General features: G+C 49.0%; 1 protein-coding gene across 1 annotated transcript in view; it reads right to left on the bottom strand.

The window, feature by feature from the left end:
- Positions 1-12,960, bottom strand: part of NIM1K (NIM1 serine/threonine protein kinase) — a 33,004-nt gene extending 20,044 nt beyond the window's left edge. The window contains exon 1 of the mRNA XM_070411421.1: positions 12,813-12,960. The gene's annotated coding sequence lies outside the window, so the exon portion shown is untranslated. The remainder of the gene's footprint in view (positions 1-12,812) is intronic.
- Positions 12,961-13,245: the final 285 nt, after the last annotated feature.

The raw sequence follows: 13,245 nt of genomic DNA, 5'->3' as shown, positions 1-13,245 counted from the left end.
GCAAATGGAAAATCAGGGTGAACCGGTTGTGCCTTGTGATGAACAGCAGCGCTGCTCCTGGGCACTGCCTCTTGTTCCTCCTGATCTCACGGGCTGCTTTCCTGGCCACTCGGCCGGTCGCCCTCGTTCCATTGACCACCCATAGCCAGTCCACCCCGCCCGATGGGCTGACATCAGCTCTTCCCACAGGAATTCTCCCACACTTGAGGCTCCCTTGATGGTCAAGGTCACTGACTCAAGCACCGAGGTGGGCCGTGCAGGGGCTTAGTACAGCGTCCACGCCCCTAGTGATGAAGAGGCCCACGCCCAATTGCAGCCAGGGTGGCCATGCTGCAAAGCTGGCTTACTTTTGCCGGCCTTTCAATTCTTTAAAAGCAACTGGAAATCAAGACACTTTTGGTGAGCTCTTCCAATTCGTAGAATGTTTTTGAAACATTGTATGGTCCAGTGAACTGACCATCGGACCAGATTTGGCCTTCAGGCTGACAATTTGCAGGCTGCTCTCGGTTTTCTAGGTACATCATCAGAATACAAGGGGAGGGCAGCCATAGGGCCATAGTGAAATATATGCTGGGAAGGTGTATATTATCCCACTCTGAGGGTTTTGCATCAGCACTGTACATTGTTGCAGTGTTTAAACACACACAAGTAAACAATTTGTTTGTTTGTCTCAGTGTTCTCCAGGTTTAGTTAACCATCGAATTCATTCTCACAGGATACCTTTCTGTTATTGGCATTTTTCTTACAACTCGGACCTCAGAGTTATACAAAGCTGTAACGTACTCAGCTGCACAGAAGGGAATTGCGGATTGAATCACAAGCAGGTGGCCCTGAGCAGAAAACAAAATGTGTTCTTCCTCAGAAATCACTCTTTTAGGAAACACCGTGAGGGAACAACGCCTGCCCATCAGCAGCGCGTGCTTTACTTGTAGGAGGCTGAAAATGACTGCAAGTCAAAGCAGAAGCTGCTCTCTTGCTGCCTTATAACTTTCTTTGGTGCCAATGTCCCGGGCTCACTACGAACAGCGTCTGGGTGATGGCCTTAAGGATGTTAGGAAAAACTTTCTTTCCATTTGAGCAGAACTCAGGAAAGTCTTGCAGCAGGAGGCTGGAGGCCGGTCACCGAGGAGGAAACGCAGTTGCAGAACAAAGACTCACTTCAACTATCACAAGAAGTTCAAGTGGAACTTGAAACCTTTGTGCCTCCTAAGTGATGCCTTCACACGGGAGAGGCAGCACATCTGAGGGTTCTTAAATACTTGCCCAGCGGTGGAGGTAAGCGAGGGGTGCTGGTGGAGGGCGACAGGAGAGAAGTTATTCGCTACAGAAAAGGGAGCGAGTGTCGGCGCGCAATGGCCGTCTGAACGAACAGGATAGAGATATTTTAAAAAATATATATTTTCGTAGATATGCACATTTAATATGTAACAGAGACGGCATTTTAAACCACCGGCAAAAGAGAAATGACCCTGTAGACCACGCGTGCCAGGACTGAACCAAGAGGCGGCTTAGGCAGACTTCAGCTCCCCGCCATCTCAAAGTCTCCACCAGATCCCCTACTTTGATATAGATCATTCATATTTTTTAAGTTAATGTAAGGTGTCATGCAAATGAACAGGGAGGCTCATGCTTTTCCAGTAATATTACTACCCCAATATTGGGTGTTAGGGCACATGCATATATATGTCTGTGTTTATTTGTATATTCATAGAGAAAGTTTTGGGAGAGTATGGAGTTGTGAGAATTTTTATTCCTTTACAAGTTATGGGTACATGACACGACTTTGAGAAACTCTGCTTTTCAGGGAGATTCTCCCAAAGTAAACCACAAATGGGGGGCACGGGCAGTAAGGACGGATTCAGAGTCAGAACGAGGTTAGAGTTTTGCTTTCACACTAAATGCCAGTGTGGCCGTAAGCAAGTCCCTCCCCATCTCTGGGCTTGTGTCTCCACTGGCAAGTGAGAGCGGTGGACACCATGATGTCTAAAGATCCTGCCGGCCCTGGCCTCTGAGATTCTCTACTCAACGATGGAGGGTGGATTCCAAAATGTTCATGAAAAAAAAAAACACACAAGAAAACAAAACACAAACCCTCCTGAAGTTCAAGTGTCACATTGCCCCCTTCTGGACCTTTCTAGTGTCTACATGCACGAGGTTATTAACCCGCAAGCCCTCATGGACATGCTGAAATATGACAGCCCAGCTCCTTCCCCCTCACAATTTAGAAAGCCAGGTTTGAGGTTTTCTAATAGAAGGATTAGAAGACAACCCAGGAAAGGGGAAAGGAAAAAGGGTGCCAAAGGTCTAGAGGTCGACATGGGGGAGGAGCTGCACTCAGGAGAGCTTTACAGTTTTATCTCCATCAAATTCCCCCAATTTAATAAGCACGATTAGCTGTTCTTCATCAAGTGCCTACTATGTGCCAGGGACCAGTTTTTTAAATCCTTCCAGTGGCTCCTGCTTGTTCCCACCATTTTGCCTTTTCCCCATCCTGTGGAGATGGTCTTCCTTCTAGAAGCGTTCCCTGCCTGCTCCTGACCACACTGCTACCACGCTGTGGCTCTTCAGATCTGTGTCTCGTGATCTGGTCCTCGGCTCCGTGTTTTTTCTATTTGATTTGTGTGAGTCGAGCTTCCTCATGAGTTCTCCTTGTGTCCATGTGGCATGGTCAGGGCCTCCGTCCATCGCCTGCATTCCGCATCACCTGGAACAGGGCTGCTCACCTAGGGCTGGACAACTCACAGGTGACCTTATCTTTACCTCCTTCCTTCCTCGTTCCCCTGCAGGGAAAGTCACCTGTACTTTGGGTAGTAACCGCTCTTCTTTACTCTGAAGGTGGAAAATCAAGCTTCTCATTTCCTTCTCCAGATGCATCCCCTCTCACACCTTGGCAAAGGGAAAGCATCCTTCCTGATGAAACCACAACCCTTAACTCCTCTTTTTTCTTATGGCTCATGTTCAACGTGTCAGCAAATTCTATTGGCTCTCCCTTCAAAACACATCCTGAATGCAATCCTTTGATCTCATTACTAGAGGCCTGGCGCACAAAATTCGTGCATGAGTAGGGTCCCTAGGTTTTTTTTTTTAGTTGCCTCAGTCTGTCACCAATAGTTTTCACCTTCCTCTTCTCACTGACCACCTCCACACTACTAACTTGGTTAATGTTAAACTTATCCTGTCTTCCCTCTGCTCAGCCCTAACCAATAGGCTTGTACTTCTCCTCCTTCATTGATTGGACATCCTGCTCACATCACACAGAGAGCTGACAGTGCAGTGGGGATGCAGGACACGAGGCAAGAACCTTAGAAGAAGCACCTGTACCTATAGGTGTACCAGGATCAAAGAGTAAGCTGCTTTAAAAAAAAAATCAAATAAGTATTCACCTTAATGACCAACCTCTGGGGAAGCAGGAAATTCATAAACCATGCAGAGACAAGCAGTGAATCTAGGCTTTACATGAAAATACACGGAAACCGCACTGGCCTTCCATCCAAAAGGAGCCTGGTAGGTAATGACGTAAACCCATGAAAGAACATGAGTCACGAAGTCCAGGGTCTTGCAGGCCCACCGGCCTGGGAAAGACAAAATGAACTGCTCTTCTGAAAATGAGGCAGGGCCCTCCCGGGGCTCTGCCTTTCCTGCTCCAAGAACTGCCGGGCACAGGCGTCCTCGCGGAGGACTGTGGTGACCTAAGAGAAAGGCAGATCTCATCAGAGCGGCTGTCTTCCCCGGAGCGGAACCCATCTGGGAACCACTGAAAAGTGATTACAGGTGCTGGAGAGGCTGCCTGCGTGCTGCCTGCTGGGAGCCGAGGCTTGGGAGCCAGTTCTGGGAACTGCACACTGTTCCCTGGTGCTTGCTAATTGACCGGGCACTTGTGGCTGAAAAACATCCCCCCAGGGAGGCGAGTGGCAGTAGGTAAGCAGCCTGTCTCACCTCACAGGGCCTTTCCCCAGCAAAGCTTGAGTTCTGGAGACGAGAGAGGATTTCAATACATAAACTGCGAAAAGATCACAGACTGAACGTGCACAGATTCAGAAGGGTGCATCCAGAAGGTTCTGCTGTGATGCGCAGCCCACACTCCTCCTCCCGGCCGCCCCGTACGCCTTCAGCCTCGGTTCACGAATGCTTTATCACTGTGACGATAAAGGGCGGCTGTTCCTATGGGGCAGGCCCTTGGTCTTATTGATCTCAGGATTCTGGGCACCTGGTACCCAGGAGGAGTCTATAAATGCTGGCCGAATTGACTGGAATTGTACAGCTGTTTGAAAAGGTAGTGTGGATTCTAGAAGATACAGAAATAGATATTTCTGTCTTGAGCATCCTTCTCTGGCTGAAAAAATAAAAACCACAACACAAAACCCACCCATGACAAATGAGTGTCCCCTGATCAAGAAGAAAAGGCGAAAATGTAACAAAACGACAGAAACTCTTTCAAGTGTTCAATCCTGAAACAAACAAGGGCAGGCTTATTGCGCGGCCCCTCCCCGGAGCTCCTCCGTCTAGAAAACGTCTGCACCAAGTGTCTGTGGGTTCGATGAAACGCCCCATTGTGTGCCGGCGAAGCACACCTCCAGTGCGGATAGACACTCCTAAGAAGGTTATTTGAATCGCGAGCGACAGAATGTTTACACACCAGCAGCTGCTCCAACCCACAGACAATAAAAACAACCCCATTATGGCTTTCCTTGGAGGGCTACTAAGATTAACATGAGCACAGTGAGCGTCAAAGAGGCTCCGTTTCTCTTATTTTATTTTAGGGTGTCAGTAGCTTGCAGCAGAATTTGCTTTAAGAAATAATCCTGCTCTATTTTCAAGACCTCCTTTGCACTTCTCCGTTCCTCCCAAACAGCTCTACAAATACACATGCCCATGCACTTGCCTTTGACCTTGTCCCTGCTCCTTGCCTTCCTTGTGTTTACTCTTCCCCAGGGGAGCCAAAACCAACACTAATTAGCAGTGAATTAAATCCCACCTCTGGGACGCTGGGGAGTCGGTGTTTACCCAGGGCTCCAAGGCATCCTAGTCCCTCTCCCCTCAAAGACACTCGATTAAATACCCAGCCCTGAAGGAAAGTTCTGAGATCTGAATCAATTATCCGATTTATGCCTCAAGTTTACCTTGCCTATCATAAAATAGCCTTTCATGCCTGGGTAGCGTTAGTCCCCAGCTTGGCCTACCTGGAACACACTTGCTCCTTGTCTTCCTTAACCTTCAGACCCCACTGTAACATCTCCGTGATGTTCTCTTCTCTCTATTCACCCAGAAAAGGCTGAGGCTCAGAAGGCCGCAGGGGGAGAATTAGGAAAGGTCACCAGGAGCAAAGAGGTGTCACTAAAGACCAAGGTTAAGATCATCCCACACCCTCGTATTCCCAATTACTATGTATGGATGCACAAACTGGAGAGTGAACGAAGCTGATAGGGAAAAGTGGATTCATTTGAAATACGGTATTGGAAGAGAGCTCTCTGGATACCCCGGGACCACCAGACAGATGGACAGGCTGGACATTCAAGCGTTTCATGGCCTGGTCTGAGTTCCCTTGCAGTCTTGCTTCTTACACATGCCTAAACCAAACCAACCGGGGCTGCAAGCAGATTGGCTGTTTCATAGTTTCCCTTGATGACCCAAGCACATTCCTGGACTCTCAGAGTGCAGAGGGGCGGGTCCCACAGGGTTGTTTAATCTCTCATGTTGTGTTTGAAAAACAGATGCAGGGAGGTAAAAGAGACCTGCTGGTGCCCAGCTGGTGTGGCTCAGTGGTTGAGCGTCGACCTATGAACCAGGAGGTCACAGTTCAATTCCAGGTCAGGGCACATGTCCAGGTTGTGGGCTCGATCCCCAGTAAGGAGTGTGCAAGAGGCAGCCAATCAGTGATTCTCTTTCATCATTGATGTTTCTATCTCTCTCTCCTTTCCTCTCTGAAATCAATAAAAAAATATTTTTTTTTAAAAAGAGAGAGACCTACTAGTTAGTGGAAAGAACAAGATTAGAACCAAGTATCTTTATGTCTTTCCACTATGCTAGCCCACCAAACATCCCAACAGAATGAATGAATCTCTAAAACTAATTGTTGGGATTTTAAAACCAAGCTAGGAAAAAAAACAACAACAAACAGCTAAGTAAATATTTTTATTTGATATCAACTCAAAAAAAAATTTAGAAAATGTAAATATTTTCTTTTGACCAAAGAGGACTTCATTAGTAGAAGAGCTCTAAGTCACACTCTCCTACATGTTTCACAAGAGAATAATTTAGAAAAGCATTGTTCTCCTCACATGCAAACTTTCTGTGATAAGTTGTTTGTGATGGCAAAAGAAAAAAAGTATATATTTGGCTTAATAAATATCAACAGCTTCTTATTTTGTGCCATGAGTCCTCAGAATGCTCTTAGGCCACATCATATCTCAGCATTGAACCCCATGTTACAAAATGTTCCCCACTCAAACAAAGGCAGCAGTAAAACTTGCCTGTTGTTAGTCTTTCCAAGAAAAGTCCCTGGCACAGAAACTGTACTTTTTCATTCTTTCAAACTGTGCCCAACCCATTTATCTTTCATGCCTGGTGTTACATTTCCCCCTCATGCTTCATCTCCATCCAAACCAGCTCACCCAACTCGTTTGCCAATTCACACTCATTCCTCTCTCCTGTGAGCCCAGCACGTCTGAGGCCTGTACCACACAAGCACTCACCAGGTGTGCCCTTGGCTTGTTATTTACCTGACGGTTGCATTCTATCCTCCTTATTAATAACTATTTACTGAGAGCCTACAATATGTAGCTACTGCTCAACAAGTAGGGTGAACAGAGAATTTGTCATTCAAACCTGGACACTTTCAAGGGGAGGAGGAGGTACTATTAATAATACACTGGAATGGCAGGTGTGAACCAGGCATGCCTGACAAATGAGCATAGGGTCACCCTCTCAATACGTGATGGTGTGGCCCAGCTGGCATGGCTCGGTGGTTGAGCGTCGATCTATGAACCAGGAGGTCACGGTTCAATTCCTGGTCAGGGCACATGTGCAGGAGGCAGCCGATCAATGATTCTCTCTCGTCATTGATGTTTCTCTCTTTCCTTCTCTGTCCCTTCCTCTCTGAAATCAATAAAAGTATTTTTTTTTTACGTAAGTGATGGCATGGCCGACATTGTAGGCTGGCTCACTCGACGCGTTTGCTAACTCTCTTCTTCCTTCCTTGCCGTCTCCTGTTATAAAGGCTGGAGATCCCGACTCCTGTCTCCCTCACAGGCAGAGCTGGCCAGGAGGCACCGTTCTGGACAACGAGACCTCGGGAGGGGTTCCTAACTAACTTGTGATCCTGATAAAATGGGATATTTAAAACGAGCATAGCCCTTTCCCTTTCTTCTTCTGTGGAACGCCGCCTAAAGACCAGGACGTGAGAAATATGACAGCAAAAGGAAGGATGACAGAGTAAAAAGCAGGAATAACCCAGGTCTTCAGAGCGGTTAAAACAAAGTTATCAGTCGCCTATTACAGGGATTTCCAGCCCCTTTCACCTCATGGCACACATAAACTGATCACTACAATTCTGTGGCACACCACAAAATATATTTTTGCTGATCTGACCAAAAAATAGGTGTAATTTTGATTCATTCACACCAGACGGCTACTGTTGTGTTGGCTGCTGTCATTATTGTATTTGACAATAAGGGAAAAGAGGTCCGTGACCCTGACTAAACAGGCAGGTATTGCATGTTCTAAACATTCTTGTGGCACACCGGTTGAAAATCACTGGCCTATTAACTATGTATGATCTGTGTTCCCTAAAAATCATATGTTGAGGACTTGAACCCCCAAAGTGGAATTTGGAGATGGGGCCTTTGGGGTTAATTAGGTTTAGATTAGCTTAGACGGGGCACTCATGATGGGATTAGTGCCCTTATAAGAAGAAACCAGAAAGCTAGGGTGCTTCCCTCTCTCTTCTCTCCTCTCTGTCTCTCTACCATATGAGGACAAGGCAAAAAGGTGGCCATCAGCAAGCCAGAAAGAGAGCTCTCATCAGAACCAACCATGCAGGCACCCTGATCTCAGACGTCCAGCCTCCGGAACTGTGAGAGAATAAATTTCTGTTGTTTCCACCTCCTGGTCTCTGGTATTCTCTTATGGCAGAGTGAACTGACTAATACACCTGTCTAGACTTCTTCCTCTCCAAGAAAATGCCCTTCTTTTAGCTGAGTAGAAAGGTTCTTTGATTACTTGCAGCCAAACGCATTCTTAACTAAGAATAGCTATCCTTATTTTGTTCCAATTACTTTAGACAGGTTTTCTTTAATCCTTACAACACCCCTGAAAGGTGCCTGCGATGAAGAAACGGAACTTCAGAAAGGGCGTGGTAGCTCATCCAATGTCATACAGTAGGGCATCGCATGTTGATGGCCAGTCTAGCTCGTCTGACCTCAGAGCCTGCGTTTCCCACACACACATAGGCAGCTGCTTCGATGCCCGCCCGCCCCGTGAGCCAGAGCTGTGCCTGCCACAGGCAATCCCACTGGACGATGCTGCTAGAAAGGAGGACAGAAAAGACCTCATTTCCCCCTACTTTCTGCCTCACTCCCACCCTAAGCGATGCGAGGGTGCCACCCCCTGACCGAAGTGAAGGCTTAAATCAAGAAAGGAAAAGCAGAGAACAGGCCGAGCAGGGACTCCGTGCAGAAGGGAAGGGAAGGGAAGTCTCAGAAAGCCATGCCAGGGCTAGAACAGAACTGACCAGCCTGGGGAACTGAAGCTCCACTCTGGAGGGCCCTTGTCTTCCTCACCATCCTAACTCAACACTCAACTCAACACTCAGCCCCCAACTCTGTTTCCTTTTTCCTGTCTAAAATCCAAACCACCCAAACAACAGCTGCTAATCTGCAAGAACAGTTCCTCCCTCTTCCAAGAGCCACGCTTGACTAACTGCTGCTGAAACTCGCTGAATGTTGGCTGCTCTGGCTAAAATGAGATGCTCCTGGTAGCTTTCCTCTGCCTGGCGTCTTCAAATAAAGGGTGTGCTAATGGTGCTCTGCCTGGTTTCTTCCCACAGACCATGTTGCAAAACTAAAGGGAGAAAAGTTGGAAGGAGTGGAATAAGAGAGCTATGTCCTCCCCTATAATAAGGGAAAGTCGATAGCTTCTGTCTAAAATCGAATCAGGGACCAGCCATCTAAGCAAATTATTTGGAAATAGGGGGGTAAGTTATCCAGCAGGTAAGAACAGAGAGTAATTGTATCCAAGGAGGGAACTGTTAGGAACTGTTTTTGTTAGGATCTTTTAATGTGCTCTACTTCATAAAATTAGATGAATGCATTATTTCAACAACTAAGCAACTTTTTAAAAGTAAAAAATTTCCATTTAAAGCAAAAAAAATGCAATTACATAATCAAGTGTGTCTATAAATTATCCCAACTAAACGGTCCCAACAAAGAGAGACGTAGAAAGCTTTCTTGGTGGCATAAGGCTTGGAAAGAGGGAGGTGTAGGGAGCAGCTGGTTTGGCAAAGACGGGGAAGCTGTCCGACCCACTCCACTGCCATGGGAGCAGTGAGCCAATGCATTTCCATCTGCCACTCAAGTCCCCGGGCACGCCCGGCGTCAGAGGACGTGGCTAAGTGGGGGATGGAGGCTTTCTGGAAAAGTGTCTACTTCTGTGTTCTTCAAGGAAGATTAAGAGCAGAGTTCTCTTTAGCTTTCTGTTCTCCAACTTGGGTTTCTTTCTTGGCTGACGTGCATGTATTTTTGCCTTTTAATTTTCTTTCTTCTTCTCTTCCTTTTCTCTTTCCTTCTTTCTCTTTTCTGTGCAACTCTCTTTACACGGGACTTTTTCTGTTTCACTCCCTTTCCCTTAATCTGTGAGTTTCCTCTCACTCAGGATGCTTTTCCCCTTTGGCTTTATTTTTCTCTGTGATCATAAATTCTTCCTGCCATCCCCACCCTGTCTCTCTCTTCCCGTCTCCATGCTCTCTAAGTCTTGGCTGACGTGCATGTATTTTTGCCTTTTAATTTTCCAAGTGGTTAGCCAAAATGACTTGAGTCTTTTGACCGAAACCCATCCATCTGTAAAATTGGTTAATATTTCTTGGGATGCTTAAAATAATGGCTGAGCTATCTTTGAAGTTCTTGAGAGAAAATAATTTAAGAGCTGTGGCCTGCTTAATTCAAATTCGGGACTATTGTCTTCATAAGTAATTTGAATATTTCCTTCTCTTAATATTTATAACTTTAATTCTAGAGGACTTTTGCTAGGAGGACAATAAGAAATGACAACAATAGAATGAGAGTAATTTTTTTAATTGATTTTGGAGAGGAAGGGAGAGGGAGAGACAGAAACATCAATGATGAGAGAGAATCATTGATTGGCTGCCTCCTGCACATTGTGGGGATCGAGCCCACAATGAGAGTAATTTTATGAAGTTTGTCCTTTCAACAACTGAAGGAAAATCAGCCAATGACTTAAGGCTCCTGACTCCCTGGAGAAATATTATAATGAGATTCAAAGAATAAAGTTGGATTTCACAATATTTTAATTCTTGAGTTTCTCAAAATGGAACTATGTATTTGGCTGAAAATCTTAACCTACTAAGACAAAAGCTTTTCTTCTTTTAAAACTGTAAGTCTAGGGGTATTCAAATTTTCCAATCATATGTTACCAATGTATAAAATTGATTTATAGGATTCATTGCTCAGGAATTATGGCTGTGTAAAGAATGATGGTTCTTTAATGGCACAACATTTGCTAATTAAAGTATTTGAATGGTAGCTATACTTCCCCCTCCCCCCTTACCCCCCAGTAAATCCATTTTAACTGAAAATCTAAGGTTAAACCAAGAGCACCGAGGGCTCAAAGGCCTATCTGGGAAAGTTAGATTTTACACAAACCTGCCTTTATTTTAAATGTAGGTTAGTTATTAGGAAAAAAGCACATACCGCGAACTAAATATGCAATCCACATTTCTTCCGAACACAGAGGGAGGCCTCTCTGAAGGTTTTTCCAGGCTTACCACCGAACAGCGGTCAAGCCAAAAATAAGCCCACGAGGGCTTTACTGGGCAAATTCAACAGCACAGGAAACACTAGTCCATAGAGAGTTGGACGTAGCTTTTCCCTAGGAGCCTTTCTCGGGGACCCCCCACCCACATGCCCCATCTCCTAATTAGAAGGCTAATTAGGATTCCAAGTTGAATGCTAAATGGGAGGGAGATGTGAGGGCAGGCCAGGATTCCTTTCCCATCAAGCACTGCCTTCTCCCTCCTGGGCTGCAGTGAGGTTAGTGCAGGGAGTGGGCAGAGAGCTGGCCCAGGACTGGCTGGCTGTGGGGCCGTGTTTATTTTCAGTTGTCTGAGAGGGAAGATCTGTCTTACACATTGCAAACTCTGAAAAAATAAAATTTAGAACAACAACACGCCGTGGGCTTTTAGCACTTTAAGGAAAAGAAGCAAGTATCTTGTAAGCTCAGTTATTGTTACCATGGTAACTTAAGGGGGCAAGAGGAGATCTCTTCAAGAACAGTTCCGGAATCCAGCCAGGCGGCGGCGTCTCCACCGTGCAGGGCGACTTCTTCAGTTACCATGGCAACCAAAAAATCAGATGTGCTTTTGCAACACTAACAGAAACCATCTTTTGAAGCGCTTCTGTGGATCACATTGAATACTGATGATGCAAGCTTGAGGGATACATATTTTTTTAGCAAAAAAAACCAAAACCCAGAAAACACCATATCGCCATAAACACACGCTCGTTTCAGATGCCCCTTTGAAATCTTGGCTTGGCTGGGGATAGCTTTTTCGGTCGGGTTTTGTTTGTTTCCCTTTTGGAGTCCCGCGGCCTCGAGTGCAAACGCGATCTGTTTAATTTCCAAACTTGTCTGAGCTGCACGGGGAAGAGCCGAGAACGTGGTTCCTTCGCTCGGGCTTTGACGCGGCCCGAGGAAGAGGGCTGGGCAGGGCGAGGCGAACAGAGTCCTCTTGTCTCCTGAACTTGGGAGGACGCCGTGGGGCGCGGAGCTGGAGCCGGAGGGAGCGGGGGCTGGGAGGGACGCGGAGGGGAGCGGGCCGGGGAAGGAAAGGCGCAGGGGGCAGAATCTCCGCTGCCCCGGGAGGCTCCGGCAATGTCCTCGGCGGTCTTGACCTCTCCACCTGCCCAGATGCCGCGTCGGGCACACGAAGCTGATGGGAAATGGCATTTTAAAGCCCCTGCTGGGATCCTTTGCCCTTGCCTGTCCTGGCGCCGAGTCGGAGCTCCTACTATTCCTGCAAAGACACCCGCGCAGAGGAGACCGGGCGCTTGCTCACTTGCGCTGCCTTTCTTCAGGGGGCGTCGCGGGGTGCGGCGCGGTGGCAGGTCCTACCCCCTCACCCCCCCCCGCAGCCGCCGTCCTCGCCGCCAGCCCGGGCCTCAGCCTCCAGCCCCCGCGACAAAGCTGCAGACGCGGGTGCGCGCACCAGGTGCTCCGGCCCCGGCGCAGCGGCCCCCAAGTTCACGTGAGGCGCGACTCAGACGCGGGCGCCGCGCAGACCGGGACGCGGGGCCACGCGCGCACATCCCCGTGGGCGCCACGCAGGCTCGGGCCCCGCGCGCGAGCACACACCGCCGCCCGTCTAACGCCCTCTCCCCCGATGGGCCTGGGAGGGGCGCCCCCAGGAGCACCTCGCCTTCTCCCGACCCCGACGCGGCCCTCCTCGCGCCAGGAGTGCGTCTCCCGGGGCCCCTGGGGGCACGGCGAGGACCGGAGACCCTCCCGAGCCCCAGGTCTGCAGCCGGCGGGGGGCAGCGCGGGGGGCGGGGGTGCAGGCTGCGCGCCCCGCGGCCCTGCCTTACCTTCCCGGCGAGGCCGGCTCCGCGGGGCTGCGGGCTGCGCGGCGGGCGGGGCGGGGGTGTCACCGCGCTGGGGGCGCCCGGGCTTCCCCCGCTGCCAGGGCCGGCGACTGGAGCGACAGCGGCGGCGGCGAACCCCGCTCTCCGCGGGGCCGGGGCTTGGCCGCAGGGACCCAGGCGCCCCGCAGCGGTTCCCCGAGGACCAATGGGGAGCGGGGGGCTGGCCCGGGGGAGGGGGCTCGGGCCGCTCTCGCCCGAGGCTCCGGCCCAGACCCAGGAGGCGGGTTTCCATGGCAGCCAGGAGGGAGGGCGGGTGGGAGGGGCGCGCGGCCAGGGACACCCATCGCGTGCACCGGAGGAAGGGGGTGGCCCTGCCGCGGTGAGGACGCCCCCCTCGCATCCCCCCGGCCCCAGCAGAGAAGGGAAGCGGCCACAC

This window comes from Myotis yumanensis, unplaced genomic scaffold (assembly GCF_028538775.1).
Source record: "Myotis yumanensis isolate MYYU_CA2020_CCGP unplaced genomic scaffold, mMyoYum1.0.hap1 SCAF_4, whole genome shotgun sequence".
Taxonomy (NCBI): domain Eukaryota; kingdom Metazoa; phylum Chordata; class Mammalia; order Chiroptera; family Vespertilionidae; genus Myotis; species Myotis yumanensis.
The sequence above is the reverse complement of the archived record's forward strand: the minus strand, read 5'-3'. Positions and strand labels throughout refer to the sequence as shown.